This window comes from Eriocheir sinensis, chromosome 5, assembly GCF_024679095.1.
Source record: "Eriocheir sinensis breed Jianghai 21 chromosome 5, ASM2467909v1, whole genome shotgun sequence".
Taxonomy (NCBI): domain Eukaryota; kingdom Metazoa; phylum Arthropoda; class Malacostraca; order Decapoda; family Varunidae; genus Eriocheir; species Eriocheir sinensis.
The window spans coordinates 19997290-20016114 of NC_066513.1; the positions used below are offsets into that span (position 1 = coordinate 19997290).

General features: G+C 41.9%; 1 protein-coding gene across 2 annotated transcripts in view; it reads left to right on the top strand.

The window, feature by feature from the left end:
• Positions 1 to 1439: 1439 nt before the first annotated feature.
• The window catches only part of LOC126985068 (dual 3',5'-cyclic-AMP and -GMP phosphodiesterase 11A-like), a 191903-nt gene continuing 174517 nt past the window's right edge, over positions 1440 to 18825 (top strand). The window contains exon 1 of one of the 2 annotated variants that reach the window (XM_050839444.1): positions 1440 to 1753. The gene's annotated coding sequence lies outside the window, so the exon portion shown is untranslated. The remainder of the gene's footprint in view (positions 1754 to 18825) is intronic. The other variant, XM_050839455.1, reaches the window with a different exon arrangement.

Genomic DNA, 18825 nt, shown 5'->3' on the forward strand with positions numbered 1-18825 from the left:
CTGGGGGCCATTTCTTTAGCTGGTCGATGAATATGACGCTTGACACGGCAAAGACCTCCTCGCTTCACGGGAAAATATGCAGGAGGAGGAGGAGAAGGAAACCAAGAAGAAGGCAAACAGAAGGACGAGGCGAGGGATGAACAAGGATGAAGTGGAATAAAAGAGGGAGAAGAAGAAGGAGAAGGAGGAGGAGGAGTTGGAGGAGGAAAAGGTGGTAGTGGTAATGGAAGACAAGGAGAAGGAAAACGACAAATAAGAAAAAGAAGCGGGGTGCGAGAAGGAGAAAAAAGGAGAATGAAGAAGAAGAAAAGGAGAATAAAGAGAATGAAGAGGAGGAAAAGGAGAATGAAGAGGAGGAAAAGGAGTATGAAGATGAGGAAAAGGAGAACGAAGAGGAGGAAAATGAAAATGAAAATGAAAAAGAAGAAAATATGGAGGAAAGAGAGGAGGAGAAGGGTAGATACAGCAAATTATTATCGCTTTCTGTGGTTATATTGGCAGCTGGGAAGACATTTAATTTAGTCAACAGTCCTACCATATACAGAGAGGCAGGGGCAAGGGGCTGTGACGGGGCTGTCTCGTGTACGGCAGTAAGGTAATAAGCAGTGGGGGCAGGTGAGGGGAAAAGGTAAGGGGGGGGGGGAGGAGGGAAGGTAACAAATACAGGTAATTGACGAAAGAAGCTAATAACAGGTAAGGAATAACATAACACAGGTAACATATGACAGGTGAAGATGGAACAGATAATTGGTAACAGGTAAAGAGAACAGGTAATATATGAGAAAGTGAAAGGTAACGAATAAATGGCAACTCTCAACAGGTGATCGGCAGCAATTAACAGATGACAGGTAGGTGACAGGGTGTAGGTGACAGGTAGAGAAGGTGAGTGACAGGACCGAGTAAGGTGATGAATGAGCGAAGCGAGGAGTAGGCTAGGTGAGTGGGCGGAGACGTGTGTGTGTGTGTGTGTGTGTGTGTGTGTGTGATGAAAGTCCTTTTAATGTGGTTTGCATACTGAGTGTCTGACTGCTCAAATATATACAGCACATCACGAATCCGGGATGTCACATTACTTACCACTTTTGGACATTTAAGAAGGAATGAAGGGAAAGAAAGGGAACCAAAAGGAATGGAATGGAAAGGAATGGAGAGGAAGGAAGGAAGGGAAGGGAAGGGACAGGAAGGAAGGAAGGGAAAGGGAATGGAAAGACAGGAGGGGAAGGAAATACAAGAAAAACAAAACGAGTGTGAAGAGAAAAACACCCTGAGCCTTATATCCGCTTGCTCTGACACTGAAATTTCCGTAACTGCTCGAAAGCGATGTTCCCGGTAAACCTAATTCTTTGACAGCCACAGAAACGAGTGCACTGATAACACTGATAACATTTTCATCCGTTTTAATTATTTTCCAGTGCTGCGGTGGCTAGGTGGCGGTCAGGGCAGCGGTTGCGTCATCTGCGTGTGCTGACCGCCACGGCGAAGGTGACGCAGCACGGCAAACGGGGTCGGCGGGCAGTGTGTATCAGGCAGTGAAAGGAGGAGGTTGTGCGTCGGCCTCTCTCGTTCACATGTCACGATTCAGCCCACCCTCTACACCACCCACGCCCCGACACGCCTTCCACCCACGCCCACACGCCACCCCCAGCGCTCCTAAGCCCCCCGGAAGCCCCCGCGTCACCCTTGGAGGAAGTTCGAGGCAGGAGGCGGCCCGCGGAAAACTTTGGGTAGCGTAGCGGGAAGTTCGGGAAGGCAGGTAAGACTCTTGTTAAAGGTGATGGTCTACCTTGGGGCCCCTAATTTGTGCGTAGGGCAGGTGTACGCCTCCTGCCCTCACCTGCCGCCCCGAGAACCCTCAACGCCCCCCTTCACGCCCTTACTTCCCTCTCCTTCCCTTTCTTTTTCGTTTCATTCACTATACTCTCCGTCATTTTCCTTCCTCATCGCTCCCTTTACATTTTTTACTTCCTGCTTCCTCATGCCCTTTCCTTCCTGTCTTTTCGTTCCCTTTCATTTCATTTCTTCCTTCTTCTTCATTCCCTTTCCTTTTCTTCCTCCTCATTCACTTTCGTTCCCCTCCTTCTTGCTTCTTCATTTCCTTTCTTCATCTTCATTTTCTTCGCTTCCCTTTCCTTCCTCTTCATTTACTTCTCTATCTTCCTTTCTCTCCCTTTCCTTCCTTTTTTCCTCTCCATTTCCCGTCCTTCCTTTCCGTCTCCCTTCCCTTCCTCTCATTTTCCTTTCCTCCCTTCTCTCTTTATGATATCTTACGCCGAATATATAACTTGAACTTTGTTAAGAATATAGTTTTGGTTTGGGCGTTAACAATCACACTGTTGGATGATGTAATTGGCACTTAACTTCTCCGGTGGTTGGTCACTCACGCCGCCAACGGAATTCTAAGGTTTACCTCTCGTTAGGTTACTTGTGGGAGGGGAAAAACAAAGAGAAGGGAAAAACGGAGGCGGGAAAGTGAAGAAGAGTAAACAGACTAACGAATGGCAGTATTCCTTTTATGGTTTTGTGTGTGTGTGTGTGTGTGTGTGTGTGTGTGTGTGTGTGTCGTTCTTATTTAGTTTCATGGCCCTGTAACTATATCTTTAGCCACACGGATCCTTGCAGCCTAACAAACCATCCGACCGTTGTGTTTTCTCTTTTTGTTTTATCAAGCGAATGAATTGTTGCCTCGTAATGGTCGGATATAGTTTGCCTGACCTGAGCGGCCTATTTCCGAAACACTGACTACCTGTTCATTTCTGGGTACAATACAATGCTTTTTCACGTGGATATAGTTGTTTTTACTGGAAAATAGTTGCGAACGAAAGCACTAGAGCGAATTTCCCACATGAATAACTATGAGGAACTACTTAGTTTTTTTCAAATACTATCCGGTTACTGTTTTACCTGGGATATGTTAGGTTACGGTTGGTTTCATAATCTTAATATAGTAAATAAGTTATTTTTAATGCCCTTCTAAAATTAGCTACAATATCTAATCTACTCCTCTTGAATATGGAAATAGCCTACTAAATATTAGGCGATAGGCTAGGTACGGGTTGTTTATTAATCCAAATATAATAAATAACTTCTGTTCGTAATTGCCCTCCTTTAATTAGTAACAAAAATAAGCTACATCTCTTAATTAAAAATGGAAATAGCCTACTAAACATTACGCGTTGAATCTCATAAGACTTTCTTACTATACAATCAAGATCCGTATAAAAACACGTTGTGATGTTTTTTGCCAGTCACTAATTCATTATAATAGTGCTAATCAAGAAATTTTCATATTACTGACCTTTAGAAAGATGCAAATATATATTCAAATGTGAATCACGCAGCCAAGTTGGAAATTGATATGTAGCTGTTACTCCTATTATCCAAAGCCTAGCATTATAAAGGTGTAAGCTCTGTAGCCTAGCATAATATATATTGTAATTTTCGAAGCCTATCATTATACGTTTGGTAATTCTGGAAGTCTTATGTCGAAGTAAAGGTTTGTAGGTTAGGCTATTCATATTCATATTCATATTCTTATTATTATTGTTATTGTTATTATTGTTATCATTATTTGCTCTTGCTCTTGTTGTTGTAGTTGTTCTTTTTCTTTTTTTCCTTGTTTGTCTACACAAGTACACACTAGGATGTTAGGGCAAGAGAAAAAGGGGACAGGAAGCCAGTCAGTCCAGGCTCAGTAGTACCCTACCACAATAAATCCTTAACCACCACAATTCACTATCTATGAAATTATCTAACTTCTATAATGAAACTATCCGTCGTATTTGCATCATATTCATGTGTTTTATTTATTCCGTTCACACATTATTATTATTGCTTTGTTAATATCAGAGGCTCGGTTATGAAGCCAAGCAATATCCCTTCCCATTATTTTTTTTTATTTAGAGGAATCAAATTATAATGGTAATAGTTGTTGGTGACATAAGGTTGGCTTTTAAAACATTTCGTCGCCCAAGTTCACATGTTTAACAAGGCTTTCGTATGGGTTGAGCTGAATTGAGCAGTTTATGACCCTGGTGGTAATTTCACCCTTCCTCAGTAGCATGAGCCTAAAGAAACACTCGTTAGAACTCGATTGATCCATTTTTTGACCTTTATAAATAATTGATGTGAAAAGCGAAAGTATATTATAATACCGGTCATAACAGTAGCGTCTTCAACATTATATATTTCATTCTCTGGGAGGAAACTTTTTTTTTTTTCCAAGACATTATTTTGCGACATTCGTTTTTTTTTTTTTTTTATACTTATCGTCTAATTTTGACTTCGAGTGTGAGTGTGCAGGCATTTAGCATTTACGCGCATTACGATCTCTCTCTCTCTCTCTCTCTCTCTCTCTCTCTCTCTCTCTCTCTCTCTCTCTCTCTCTCTCTATGTCGGGGAGTTGAAGTGTTCGTCTTCATTACTGCTGTACAAGACACTAAGGAAGAAGAGTGAAGCCAACCTTAGTACCTCCTTAGTGAGAGAGAGAGAGAGAGAGAGAGAGAGAGAGAGAGAGAGAGAGAGAGAGAGTGTGTCAATAATTGTAGTCTTTAGAGTGAATTAATATATATACCGATGCTTTTATTACTATTGTCATTTAATATATATTTTTTTCATGTCACGTTGCATTGCGTTTTTTTTTGTTTTCTTTTTTGTTTGTTTGAATGTCACGCGCAATACTTGAGGCCATCAGTTGTTTGTCGAGTTAGTGTTGCGCGTGTTGTGTTGCTGGGGTGTTCTTTTTGTATGTTTTTCTTTTTTGTTTGTGTGTGTGTGTGTGTGTGTGTGTGTGTGTGTGTGTGTGTGTGTTTCTGAACAAATAACACTTTCCACTACTTTAATTTGTTACTCCATTATGTTATGAAGTATTGCCGTGTTGGGAGCTATTACTATAAATGTACGTAAGTTAAGGTCATTAAGTTATTAAGTTTTTATAGAGTTATCAAGTTATTTAAAAAAAAAATTGTTCATATAAGAATTTTCCCCTTTTTTCCGTGGCAGTCATATGTATCATTAACTTCAGAGTCCTGCTTATTCTTCTTTATGGTGAATGGTTTTCTTTATTTTCTATTTAAGTCTTATAGTGTCCGTCCCAGGCGAGTGACATTGGCCTTAGTATCCCATTCGTTCTTATCTAGGAAAAGTTTTGTCTTATGAGTCTGCTGTGTCATGTCTTCGGGGACTGATGTCCTCTTTTTATCATGACTGCTTTTTCATATCCTTTTTTAGTGTGATTGACCTCATAACTCTACCCTTTCTGAGAAGCGACATAGGTGTGTCTTGGAGTCCTGTTCATTCACATTTATGGTGATTGGTGTCTTCTTTTTATGTTTATTTTTTTATATCCTTCCTGAGTAGTGTAATGGACCTCAGAACCCTTATACCTATTAAAATTAATCTGAGAAACGACTTAGGTGTCTTGGAGTCCTGTTCATTCACATTTACATTGGTGTCTTCTTTTTATGTTTATTATTCTTTTATATCCTTTCTGAGTAGTGTAATGTACCTCAGAACCCTTATACCTAATATAATTAATCTGAGAAACGAGTTAGAATTGTCTTGGATTTTTTATTTATGTCTACGTGTATGCCAATTCATGTCCTCTTTCACCAAATTTTGTCCTTTCGCATCGTCGTTCATAAGTGCAGTTAGTCTCGGAGCCCAATAAATTTTTCTCTTTTTGATCGTTCTCTTTCTCCCATTTTTGGCCTTTCATATCCTCTTTGATAAGTGCAGCTGGGCCCTGAACCCTGGCTATTCCTATCCCTCTGTTCGGGGCTCGCTTGGTGATGGGCGGCCGTGGGCTTGGTCGTGGGTTTGTGGCCGATCTGCTTCTCGGAACTGGGCGGGGATTTATGCCGGGGGAGAGTGATGAAGGGTGGTGAGCATGAACTCTGATTCATGTGTGTGTTTGTGCGTGTGTGAACCGAGTTGTGAGGGCATTTTAAAGTTGCTGTGACGGTTTATAGTGGCGGTTCTGTGTGTGGAGGGTGAGGGTGGGAGGCTATGAGCATATCGTGTAGCCTTATGATATAGTTCTCCTCATGGCCTGAAGTGTTGGTACGCCTTTGGGTTCCTCTTGTAGGGGGTGATGCCTTTTGCCTTCATCCAGAGTGTTAAGACGGAGTGGAGGGAGCTGCAGGGGTTGGAAGAAGGGCGAGGGTGTGAAATTATACCGTGGCTACAACTCAGGATTCTACTGTATAAGATTATGTCCTTATAAATACATTAGTGAACTCTCTTCAAAGTTGCGCCAGGAGAAAGTTAAGGGAAGGTGAAGGGTGGAAATATTTTTGCTAAGGGGTGAACATATACAGCCTCTACACTTCGAAGTCCTGTAATGGGCAGCGACACCCTTACCCGGCCATGTTAAGGCAGTGTCAAGGCAGATGAGTTTGAATGAGTAGATTTTCGTGTTCATCATTGGAAAGGGGTGAAAATACAACGTTTCTGCACCTTTTGAATACTGCCGTAAGCCATGAGACCTAAGGAAACTGCCATTAACACCTCATATAGGGCATGGCGGTAGAGAATCAGGGTTGAAAGAAAGATGAGTGGTGAAAAATGCCTGGCAAAAGAGGGGAGCATATACCGTCTCTAAATCTCTTGATGAACCTTTTGAATGCTGTGAAAAGTGCCAATTAACCCCTCATCTATGGCGTGTCAGGACCGAATCAAGAGGGTAAACAAGGCTAAAAGGAAGGAGAGCTGTGAAAATGTAGAGCTAAAGAGGTGAACTATGCCATTTCTAAACCACTGTTGAGTCCTGAGAAAAGTGCCATTTATCTAACCCTTCTTTCATGGCGTGTTAGGACTACATCAAGACGGTACTCAAGCTTAAAAGAAAGGGATATGCTGGAATTGTAGAGCTGATAAGGGTTGAATTATACCTTTTCCTAACCTGCTGAGTGCCGAGAAAAGTGCCAATCAACCCTTGCGCCAGGACCAAATCAGTACGGTGCTTGGTGTTAGAAGGAAGAGTTTGCGTGACCGTCATTGGGAGGGCTGGGGTGAGGGTGAGGGGGGGGGAGATGATCAAATTACCTGTGTCAAACCACCTGCTAACCGCCTGCATTGACGGGGCGACAAACCTCGTTATTGACGGAGCTTGCACTGGTCACATCCTCTCCTCACTCTCTTGGATGTTCTCCTTCAAATGGCATTACAGCTTTCACCTCCTCCTCCTCCTCCCCCACCTCCTCCTCCTCCTCCTCTATCTTTGGTTTTCTGTCACCGGCTGTCTGCTTCTCTTCGCTCGGTGGTGTTGGTGGTGGTGGTTTACAGTGGAAGTGTTTTTTTTTCTTTATTTTTCTTCATCTTTATCTTTTATCCTTTTCCTTATCCTTTATTCATCTTTTCTCCATCTTGTCTTAATTTTTATCTTTATCTCTTCGCTCGTAATGGTGGTGGCTCATTTTTTCTTCATCTTTTCTTCATATTTATTTGTCTTTTATCCTTTTCTTTATTTTTTCTTCTTTTCTCTCATTTTTCTTGTCTTTTTTTTTTCTTTATCTCTCTTCGCTCGTAATGGTGGTGGTTTATCTTTTCTTTATATTTTCTTCATTTTTATTTGTCTTATCTTTTTCTTAATCATTTCTTTACCATTTTCTTATCTCAATCTTTTTTCTTTATCTCTTCGGTCGTGGTGGTTTATCGTGGAGGTGTTTTCATTTTCTTGATCTGCCTGATGTTTTTTTTTCGGTCACGTTCTCTTTGTTTTGATTTTTCTTTGTTGAACTTTCAGTGCTGTTGTCTTTCATTGGTATCATCATCGTCACCTTCATCACCACCACCATCACCGCCACCACCACCATTACCATCATCATCTCCACCACTTCCAATTACCGCTATCATAACCATCTCCACCACCATCATAATTACCACCAACACTTCTCCTTCACCTCCACCGTCATTATCACCACCACCACCACCACCACCACCACAGTCTCAACCATCAGCATCATTTCCACATCACCACGACTACGTACTTCCACCTCCGCGGTCATTATCATATCCACCACCACCACCTCCCTCGCCACTTTGCCTCATCAGAATACGTAACAAGGCAAATGCAGGCTCATGAAGTAAACAGAAAGAAAAAAATAATCTGCAGCACGTTACAGCACGGTAAAGCACGCAATCACCATAATCATTTTGCATACATTAACAAACTTTTGGCCACGTGTAGTTTTTGTCCTCCTCCTCCTCATCATCATCAACATCATCATCGTTCTTCTTTAGCTTGTCATTCTCCTCCTCCACCTTTTCCTGTTTTTTTCCTTCTGCTCTTTGTTGTTGTTGTTGTTGTTGTTGTTGTTGTTGTTACTCTTCTTTTCATACTTCTTTTACTTTCCTTCTTTTCTTTTCTTCTTTTTCTTCTTTTCTTCCTTTTCTTTATCTTCTTTTTCTTTCTCCTTCTCTCTCCTTCTCCTTCTCTCTTCTTCTCCTTCTATTCCTCCACCCTTTCCTCCCCGTCCTCCTCCTCCTTCCACTTCATATGTTTTCATCACCGTCTTCCTCCTCCTCTTCCTCCGCCTCCTCCTCCTCCTCTCCTTCTCCTTCTCCTCCTCTTTCCATCTTCACCTTCCCTTCCTCATGAATACTCTCTTCAACAATGGATTTTTTTCCTGTTTTGGTCTTGAAAAGGCAAATTTATATTCAAATTACTTGTCATACCAATTACAAAAGCTTAACGAGCCTCAGGGGTTGAAGTTTGGGGCAGTTTCTTTAACTTTTTTTATTCCTCTTCGTTTCGTTCGGTAAAAGTGGACGTTCCATTTTCTTTCGCTTTCGGGGGCCTATTTTCAGTTTGTTTGTGTGTGTGTGTGTGTGTGTGTGTGTGTGTGTGTGTGTGTGTGTGTGTGTATACGAGGTTGGTCGCGTATCGCTAGGATTAAAGGGATTCAGATGAATTAATTTGCTCTCTCTCTCTCTCTCTCTCTCTCTCTCTCTCTCTCTCTCTCTCTCTCTCTTGATTATATGTTCACTCAATTTCTTTTATCTTACCTCCGCATCTTCTTAATTTTTTGCGTAGCTTTCATATTCCTCTATCTCTTCTTCCTCCTTTTCCTCCTCCTCCTCCTTCACATTGTTATCTTCGTATAACTTTTCATTTTCCTCTTCTCGTATTTCATATCCTCCAAATACTCATCTTACTCTTCATTCTTTCCTTCCTCCTCCTCCTTTTTCATCTCTTCCTCCATCTCCTCTTCTTTATTAATTTCTTGCCTCCTCCTCCTCCTCCTCTTCTTCTCTATTTTTTTAACTTAGAAGATAAATTAATTTTCCTTCCCTGAATTTCTTTGTATTTTATCCCTGTGTGTGTGTGTGTGTGTGTGTGTGTGTGTGTGTGTGTGTGTGTGTGATTTACTTATTTTCTTTCCCTTTTCGTTTTTCTTTCCTTTTTTTTCCTTTTCTTTCTTTTCTTTTCTTTACCTTTTTTCTATGTTTGAAATCTCCTTAATTGGCATACGTTTATAGTGAGTGCCTAAATACCTGTCTGCCAGTTATTATGTCTTTTTATGGAAGTGCGTGTAATTGTATCTCTCTCTCTCTCTCTCTCTCTCTCTCTCTCTCTCTCTCTCTCTCCCGTCAGTAAACAACACACGGGCCAGGACAGTCAACAAAGCACGCCCACATTCCTCATCACCGACTTGACATTCCGAGATGAAAAGAATCGTTTCTCTCCTATTCACAGCGCTCCCACGAGACCCGCTTGCTCGAGATGCCTTGATCCGAGATGCAGGCAGCTCTCGAAACCGCTTCATACACCTGCCCGAGAGCGATTGGGAGAGAGAGAGAGAGAGAGAGAGAGAGAGAGAGAGAGAGAGAGAGAGAGAGAGAGAGAGAGAGACTGTCCATCCCCTTACATAGAGCATCAGCCATATTGTTCTTCAAGTGAGCTGTTTGTTTTTCTCTCTTGTTATATTTATAGTTTGATAGAAGAGCCGTAATTTATATGTATTATTTGATTTGATATTTTTCGCTTTCATTTTCTTTGTTTTCTTTTGTTTTCTGTTTTTTTTTTCGTATTCAATATTGTTTACTCCATTTTTTTCTTCTCATTTCCGGTTTTATATCTTTCCTGTCCAGATATTGTTTTCATGTTTTCTTTTGCATTGTGAGGAAAAAAAGTATCGTGGACGTGTTTCGATATTGTTTTATTTTTTATTTTTTACGCAGTTATGGAAATAAGTCTCGCGCCGGCTCTTGAGTCGTCTTTCATTTTAACGTTTTCGAAGTTGATTTTGAAAGCTGGTGCAGTTCTCGCCTCCGCCTCTGTCTGTTCATGTCAGTTTGTCTTTTCGTCTGCGTTTGTCTGTCTCTGTCTGTCTGTCTGTGTTTGTGTGTGTGTTTCGTTTTTTTTTTTTTTTTTCCTTGTCTGTAGTTCTGTGTGTATGTTGGCGTCTCTCTCTCTCTCTCTCTCTCTCTCTCTCTCTCTCTCTCTCTCTCTCTCTCTCTCTCTCTCTCTCTCTCTCTCTCTCTCAACGCTCACTCTCTCTCTCTCTCTTTTTCCTCCTCCTTCCTTCCTTCAAAACTCCCGAAGTCTTCCTGAAGGGGATTAGGAAGACTCTCCATCACGGGTTGTTTGACGAGTCTGAGGCCCGAATTCTCAGACGCTTTCGGCTCTCGCACCAAATATTTCCGAAGGCTGCAAAGGAGATTAGTCGGATTCTCATGCGTGTGTTTTATGCCCACGGTGCCGGAGCCTTGTCCAACTATCACCTGGCTTGTTTAAACTACTACTCATGGAAATACTAACGCTACCTCTACGAAAGTCTTATCCAATGTGTGTGTGTGTGTGTGTGTGTGTGTGTGTGTGTGTGTGTGTGTGTGTGTGTGTGTGTGTGTGTGTGTGTAATGTTGACGTTGAAAGATGAAACTGGTTGATTTGTTTCACCTAACATAGGGTAGAAAGATTCTTTCTTTCTCTCTCTCTCTCTCTCTCTCTCTCTCTCTCTCTCTCTCTCTCTCTCTCTCTCTCTCTCTCTCTCTCTCTCTCTCTCTCTCTCTCTCTCTTGTCTTTCTGTCTGTAATGCAATACGTTGTTTATAAAGACTGTGATTTGTTTGTCTGTCTGATCTAACTATCTATCTATCCATCTACCAATCTAGTTCTCTCTCTATCTTTCTTTCTATCTTCTATGCAATACGTTGATGTATCTATCTATTTATCTATATCTATCTATCTGTTTAGCTCTTTATCTATTAATCTATTTATCTATTGAACTTTATCTATCTATCTTTAATGCAATGCGATATTCAGAAGGACAGGCTTTGGTCGTGTGCCTGCAAGAGTTCGCGTGTTTTGGCATTTATTTGACGTGTTTCCAATGCGTTGAATTAAAGTGCTCGGCGTGAGGTTGACGGGAACGATTTTACCTTCTTTATTATTATTATTATTATTATTATTATTATTATTATTATTATTATTATTATTATTATTATTATTATTATTATTTTTGTTGTTGTTGTTGTTGTTCCTCTTCTTATTTTCCTTCTTTTTCTTTTTTCTTCATTTTCTTCTTCTTTCTTTTTCTTTTCCTTTTTCTTCTTTTCTTTTTTCTTTTTCTTCTTTTTCTTCTTCTTCTTGACTTCTTCTTCTTCTTCTTGTTTGTATGCTTACGTGATTATGGTGAATCAACAGGTATCTATATATGCGTTGGACTCGAATACACACACACACACACACACACACACACACACACACACACACATTTATAAACACGATGAAAAAAAAATGTACATAACGATAATTGTATACCAACACTATCAAGATTCACGCGAACGTTTGCACTTTTTTTCAACACTTTATTTATATACAAAGTTCGCCTCCATTCTCAGCAGCCGCGTCGGAGTGCAGCGCCGGTGTCGTGATGTGCCGCCGCCCACCTTGGCAATCTTCATCATTTTTGCATTACCTGTAGCACGCCGCAATGCTCTTTTTGTGATGCTAGGAATTATTATCATCAATATTATTATCATTTTTATTATTTCTCTCATAATGCCTGCCGTTGCTAAGGCCTGTACTGTGAAATAAATAAGTTGTGATTATCATTTGTGACGTTAAGTTATGTGGGTGTTTATCATTAAGGGCAAACAGCAAAAGGAACAACAAGAATAAATAAAATAGAAAGTTTGCTACTCCTCCTCCTCCTTCTACTACTACTACTACTACTACTACTACTACTACTACTACTACTACTACTACTATCACCACCACCCTCACCACCACCCTCACCACAATAACAACTACTACCACAACAACAACATACAACCATCACAAACCATCCCAACCACCATCTACTCATTCCACAACGCACAGGAAAACGAAAGTAGATGTAAAATACCCTCAGAGGCGACATTGTATGTGTCTTTGGCAGGGCGAGGTGGTGCTGTCACAGGGGGGGGAGGTTGGGTCAGTATCATAATATTAGCATCTCTACGTCTTTATGAGCGGAACAAACTACTGCTGAGTCCGAACTATCACGGAGGAGAGCCCTGCCAAAGTTTAGTGGTCCGTGTGTGTGTGTGTGGGGGGGGGGGGTGAGGGATTAAGGGGGAGGGAAAGGTGGGAGCGAGTGGATAGGTGTGGGTGTGAATACGTGGGTGTGTACTCCTCTCTTTCCTTCCCTCCTCCTCCTTGTCTCTGCTCAAAGTTCCTCTCTCTGCTCTTCTGTCACATTCAAACTTTTATCTCTTATTTTTCCTTGCTTTCTTTTAGTTTCTTTTCTCAGTTCTCAAGTTTGCTCTGTGTCCTGTTGAGTGTTCGTTGTAAATGGAGGAGGAGGAGGAGGGAGGACGAAATGGAAGAAAAATAGTAGTAGGAGGAGGAAGGGGAGTAGGAGGAGGAGAAGAAAGAGAAGAAGTAAAAGAAAAAGAAGGAGAAAAGGAAGGGTGAGGACGAAAGAGGAAGAGAGAATGTGTGTAGGAGGAATAAATAAAGAAATAAAAAAGGGGAATAGAAAGAGAAAACAGAGGGGAATTAAGGTGAAAGAGCGTGTGTAGAAGGAAAGAGAGGAAGAGGAGAAGTAAAAGCGGGAAATGAGGCAATAGAGGTTGAATAGAAGAAGAGAAGGAAGGAAGAAGCGTAGAAGGAGGGTACAAGAGAGAGAGAGAGGCTTGAAAGTGTGCGTAGGATGAATCAAGAAAGGAGAGGAAGAGGAGGAGGAGGAGGAAAAGATGGTACGAAAGTGTGAGTAAGAGAGAAGGAGGAAGAAGCAAGCGTAGGAGAAAAATAGAGATAGGGGTGAAAGGAATGAAGGAAAGAATAAAATAACAGAGGAAAAAAGGAAAGGAATGAAGGAAGAAAGAGGGGAAGGAGAGAGGGAAAGGAGAGACGGGAAGAAGGAGAGACGGGAAGAAGGAGAGACGGGAAGAAGGAGAGACGGGAAGAAGGAGAGACGGGAAGAAGGAGAGACGGGAAGAAGGAGAAAGGGGAAGAAGGAGAGAGGGGAAGAAGGAGAGAGGGGAAGGAGGGACGGGAAGGAGAGAGGGAAAGAAGGAGAGAGGGGAAAAAGGAGAGGGGAAGAAAGAGAGAGGGGAAGAAGAGAAGAAAAGAATGGAGAGAAGGAAGGGAAGAATGAAAAAAAGAAGGAAAGAAGTAAATAACGGAGGAAGGAAGGGAAGAATGGAGTAAGGAAAGAAGGGAAAAAAAAGAGAAAAAGGAGAGGAGGGAAGGTCATCGTCTATCAAACACTAAAAACTTATCTAAAGAAAGTAAAAAACGCAGGAAGGAAGGGGAGAATGGAGGAAGGAAAGAAGGGAAAAAAAAAGAGAAAAAGGAGAGGAGGGAAGGTCATCGTCTATCAAACACTAAAAACTTATCTAAAGAAAGTAAAAAACGCAGGAAGGAAGGGGAGAATGGAGGAAGGAAAGGGAAAAAGAGGGAAAGGAAAGGTGAAGGTCATCTTATATAGAACCCTAAAAAAAGTTATCTAATGTTTCCAGCGACACACGTCAATTATATGTAACTTTTTTTTTCTTTCGTCGATGTTTTTTGTTTTTGTTTTTTGTTGATAACGCCCGTCACTTTCAGCCGTCAGTCATTTTTTTTTTTTTGGCGGCGTTTCGGTTGCGAGTTTATTTATTTCTGGCTCCTGTTTTTGTTTTTTGTTTTTGTTTGTTTTCAGTATTGCGTGTGTTCGGTTATTTTTTCTTTTTTCGATACTTTTTCCTTTTTCAACCCTCTTTTTCCCTCCCTTTTCCCTTTATTTCCCTCTTTTTCCCTCTTCCCCTCCCTTTTCCCTCTTCCCTCTTTTTCCCTTTTTTTCCTCCCTTTCCCCGCTTTTCCCTCTTTTTCCTTCCCTTTTCCCTCTTTTCCCCTCCCTTTTCCCTCTTTTTCCCTCCTTTTTCACTTTTTCCCTCCCTTTCCCCTCTTTTTTCCCTCCCTTTCCCCTCTATTTTCATCCCTTTCCTCTTTTCTCTCCATCTTTCCCCTCTTCGTTTCTCTTTTTCTCTTCCTTTCTCATCGTTTTTATATTCCAACTGATGTGACTTTTTTTTCTCTCTCTTACACACACACACACACACACACACACACACACACACACACACACACACAGACAGGTAATGAATTAATGGCTGTTCTCACCTGTGTAACAACGAGAGAGAGAGAGAGAGAGAGAGAGAGAGAGAGAGAGAGAGAGAGAGAGAGAGAGAGAGAGAGAGAGAGAGAGAGAGAGAGAGAGAGAGAGAGACATACAGACAGACAGACAGACGGGAACATGATGCGTCTGTTCACGTCGCAATATTTCACGATCTTTTCACTCTCTTGACACCCTCGAGCCGCCGGGGTGAGCGTCGTAATGAGCCGCTAAATGTCCGACTGGACGTTAATTATTGCGATATACTCCAAGGGCTTCGAAAATAGGCATGATCATTAGTCCTACCAGAGAGAGAGAGAGAGAGAGAGAGAGAGAGAGAGAGCGGCGATTTTTCAGGCATTTCTTGATTGCCTTTCGTTTTTTTATTCATTCTTTGTTCCTCACTTGCTGCTATTTGGGGGATTTTTTTTAAACTTTTATTCATTTTTTATAAAAGGTTATGTAATTCTGTTTGTGTGTGTGTGTGTGTGTGTGTGTGTGTGTGTGTGTGTGTGTGTGTGTGTGTGTGTGTGTGTGTGTATTGGCTTTGGGTATGTTTGTGTGTGTATTACTGGCTTGTGTGTGTGTGTGCGTGTGCGTGTGCGTGTGTGTGTGTAGCTGCATCGTCCGTACCCAGAGTCGAGAAGGTCAAATTATTCGAATGACATTTTGCATCGAGCCAAAAGAACGAAAAGATTCATGATTATCGATTGAAGCAAAAAGAAGCTCTGGGACATTCATATGCTGGTGGTGGTGATTGTGGTGGTGATATAGTGGTGGTGACTGGAGGTGAGTGTGAGGATGAGACTGTAGTGTTGGTGGTGTCGGTGATGTGAATATGAAGGTGAATGTGACAGGTTAGCAAAAGACGATCATTTCCCTTTCACTTTCCCTCTCTTCCTCCTTCCCTTCCTTTACCCTCATTTTTCCATTTATCTTTTCCACTTTTTTTCCCTTCCTTTTTCTTTTTCCCTTCCCCTTTCCTCTCTTTTTCTCCTTCTTCTCTTCTTTTCACTTTCTTTCTCCTCTTTAGTCTCTTTCCCCTCTTTTTTTCACCTATCTTCTCTATTCTTTCCTCTTTTCTCTTTCCCTTCTTTTTCCTAATCTTCTCTTTTCTTTCCTCTTTTCTCTTTCCCCTCTTTTCCTCTCCGTTTTCACATCCCCTCACTTTCCCTCACCTTCACTTCTTTTCCTCTCAATTCACTCACTTCCCCTTGCTTTCTTTCTCTTTCCCCTCCTTTCCACTCACTCCGTCTCACTTTCCCTCATTTCCCTGATCCACCTCTCCTATGCATTGCACGACCGCTCTTCCTGTTGGTGTGTTCGCCCTAAACGCGCAGGCAGAGGGGGCAGGTAAGAGCGCTGGTTCACTTACCTGGCGTGCAAGTGAGGCGCTAAGGTGAAGGGGATGGCGATGAGGACTGTAAAAAGAATACGAAGGCCTCTTCCTCATCCTCGTCTTTCCTTTTTTTTTTTTTACCCGTCCTTGTTTTTTTTCCTATTTTTTGTTTGGTTTTCTTCGTCCTTTTCTTGTTTTTTTTTTCGTGCTTCCCATTCTTTTTTTTCATTCTTCTCTTTCACTCTTTCTTCTCTTTTATTCGTCTTCTTTCTCCTCGTTTTCGTACTGCCGTTCTGTTGTTTTCATTTGCCTCCTTTTTCACGATATTTTCCTTTCTTTTTTTTTTTGTCTTCGTCCGTTGTCTCCTCCCTTATCGCGCTTCCATTCTTTTGCTTTCATTTTCATCTATGTTTTTTTTTCTCTATTTTTTTCTTCGCTTTCCTCCTTGTTTTCGTGCTTTCATTGTTTTCATTCTCCTCCTCTTTCATGTTCTTTTTCTTCTCTTTTTTTGTTTTCGTCCTTCTCCGTTCTTTCTTCTGTTTTCATTTTCCTCCTCTTTCATGTTTTTTCTTTCTCTTTTTTTTTGTTTTCGCTTTCCTCCTTGTTTTCGTGCTTTCATTGTTTATATTCTCCTCCTCTTTCACGTTCTTCATTTTCTTATTTTTCCTTGTCCTCGTTCTCTTTCTCGGTCTCTTCCTCGCCCTCGTTCTCCCCCTCTTTTTCCTTCTCCCTCTTTTCAACGTTGTTCTTTCATCTCTTTCTTGTTTTGGTCTCCTCCTCTTGCTTTCCAATCTCCCCTTTTTTTCACCATTTACTTACACTTTCTCTTTTTCTTTCTTTTTTCATTTATCTTCCTATTTTTCTGTTCCTCCTCTCTCTGTTTTACTTCTGTTTACGTCAACTAGGATGGATGGAAGGAAGGAAGGTAGGAAGGAAGGAAGGAAGATAGGAAGGAAGGAAGATTGGAAAGAGGGAGGGAAGGAGAGTGGGAATGAAGGAACGGATAAAGAAAGAAGGGAAGGGAGAAGATATTACGGGTGGAAAGCAAGGAAGGAAGGAAGGAAGAAAGGAAGGAAAGAATAAAGGAAAATTATTTATATTCGAAACTTACCATTAATTTAACACTCCGTCATCATTAATCATCATCATCATCATCATCATCATCATCATCATCATCATCATCATCATCTTTCTCAGAGTAAAAATAATGCAAGGCCACGGAGATGGGTGTGTCCTGATGAGAGAGAGAGAGAGAGAGAGAGAGAGAGAGAGAGAGAGAGAGAGAGAGAGAGAGAGAAAGGGGTTAAGAGGAGCGACACTGCCATTCATTACACCGAGTACCTCTTCCCTCCCCCCCCCTCACACACACACACACACACACACACACACACACACACACACACCATTTCATTCGGGTCGTGGTTGAGGAAGCGGAAGATTTAAGAGTAGCAGTAAAGGGAGGAGAAGGAAGGGGAGGAGGAGGAGAGAGAAGAGGAGAAAGAAGAAGAGGAGGAGGAGAAGGGGGATGAGAAAGATAAGGAGGAGGAGGTGGCAATGAGATTTTAAGAGTTGTAAAGAGGATGAGGAAAATAAAGAGGAGGAGGAGGAGGAGGAGGAGGAGGAGGAAGACAGACCACGAATAAGAAAACAAAAAAGAATTAGAAGAGATGAGGAGTGATAGGAAGAGGAAGAGGATACAAGTGTGCTGGAGAAAGACAAGGAGGAGGAGGTGGAGGTGGAGGAGAAGGAGGAGGAGGAAGTGGAGGAGGAGACGTATGAGGTAGAGATGGAGATGCAATAAAGGAAAAGAAAGAAGAAAAAAAAGAAAAGTAGAATTATGAACAAAAATAAGAAGGAAAGGAAAAAGCAAACAAAAAAAAATCAAAATAACTAGAACGACAAAAAACAAGATGAAGAAAACAAGAGAAAATACTGAGAAACATGAATGAAGGAAGAGAAAAAAAATAGCCGTGGAAAGCAGAGTAAAAGGGAATAAGAGGAATGATAAAAAATATGAGGAAAGAAGAGAGAAGAACAAACCCAAGAAGAGGAGAGTAAGAGGAACAAGAGTGTGATGGAAGAAGAGGAAGGAAGAGAGAACAAACCCAAGAGGAGCACAGAAAGAGGAGCAAGGGTGTGAAGGAAGATGAGGAATAGTGTAAAGAACAAACCAAGAAGAGGAGCAAGAGGAGCTGGGTTCAAGAGGAGCAAGAGGAGAGCACGCCGCAGCTGGGCAGACAAGACGCGGTGCACCTGGACTCTTGCAGCACACAAAGACGTCACTCAAGGGGTCCTCTTCACCTGGCCCGACGAGACAAGTGGCGGGGCGGGGCGGGGCGGGGCGGGGCGGGGGCAGATGACAAGGGGACGGCGCCAAGGAAAAAGCTGGAAGGTGCCGGTAGAGCATTTGACAGAGGCAGAGAAGGTGATAGAAAAATAGAAGTGAAAGTGAAACGAGGGACGGGGCGGGTACAGGTGAGAAAGGAGAGACTAGAAAGTGACGGGAGCGCATATGACACAGGCGGAGAAAGTGACAGAGAAGAATTAGTGAAAGTAAGAGTGAAAGTGAGAGACGGAAGGGACTGTGAAGGGGACAGGTGATGGGAAAGCGAGTAGGGAAAGGGACAGCGCTGGGAATGAAGAGAAAATAGAGTGAGGGAAAGTACTGAAGAGCTGAAAAAGTGAGACATGGAAGGGAAGGGAAGGTGAAGGGGTCAGGTAATGGGTAAGCAGGTAAGGAAAGGGACAGCTCTGGGAAGAAGGGGAAAGTAAATATTAAAAAGAAATGTAAAAGAAGAAAATACGTTATAGGTGCCGAGTGAGCATATGACAGGCGGAGGTGACATGGTATGGGACGGGATGGACGGGCAGGTGACAGTAGCAGGTAAAAGGGAGAGATAGAAGG